Here is an 841-nt window from a genome sequence, read left to right on the forward strand (position 1 = left end):
GTGTTAGAGGGCCTGTTGACAACATATTCCTGACGAGCTCGAGGTGGCAATCGTGACTATTGTAGGGCCGTAGGGCCACCGACACACCCATGTCGTACCTTTGATGCTCGCATCCCCAGAATAGCAACTAGCTTATAAACTATGTCGTAAAGCCAAACATGCATGGTGCCGTTTCAGTGCTGGCTACATCAAGGAAAAACGAGTAGTAATACCTTAATACGGGCAGAAGGGGGAACAACTATATAGCACAAATGATCCAGTGGATTGTTTTTCTTGTGTGTTGTGTGTGTGTGTGTGTGTATGTGTGTGTGTGCCTCTGCTGGATACATTTATACCAACCCAGCGAGTGTTTGGTGCTCCCTGCTGTTTATTCCCGAGTTCTCTTTAACAGATCATTCCTCCCTTCCTGCCTGGGTGTCGTTGGCATGTGACAGAGCGCACAATACCTAGGACATACACCTGGACCTGCAACCAACCAACCAACCAACACACACACACACACTCTTTGGGCATGTCAAACAACGAACTAGATGGATAGAGCACATGCATAGGTGTGCCTTCAATAAGGAGGTACCGAAAATCCAGCGTTGCCAACCTCGTATATATAGGACATACATAATATAACAGTACACATGTACATGGGCAAGTGGGCAAACAGGAAAGCTGTAACCGTTTTTGTGTTTGTTTCGCAGTCTTTGGATTTATGAGTAGTAGACTGCAGTATTGATGCGTTTCCATGTGCCGACTTGGAAATCGTGCACTGCCCGGGTAGCTCAGTCGGTAGAGCGCAAGGCTCTTAACCTTGTGGTCGTGGGTTCGAGCCCCACCTCGGGCGTAAAAG

The 841-nt window shown here is 47.8% G+C and overlaps 1 protein-coding gene across 1 annotated transcript in view; it reads left to right on the forward strand.

Moving 5' to 3' along the window:
* VOLCADRAFT_63307 (uncharacterized protein) overlaps positions 1-841 on the forward strand; it is a gene marked incomplete at both ends in the record, with an annotated part of 7,562 nt that overhangs the window by 2,080 nt on the left and 4,641 nt on the right. The window lies entirely within an intron of this gene.

The sequence above is a fragment of the Volvox carteri genome (assembly GCF_000143455.1).
Source record: "Volvox carteri f. nagariensis unplaced genomic scaffold VOLCAscaffold_34, whole genome shotgun sequence".
Classification (NCBI taxonomy): Eukaryota; Viridiplantae; Chlorophyta; class Chlorophyceae; order Chlamydomonadales; family Volvocaceae; genus Volvox; species Volvox carteri.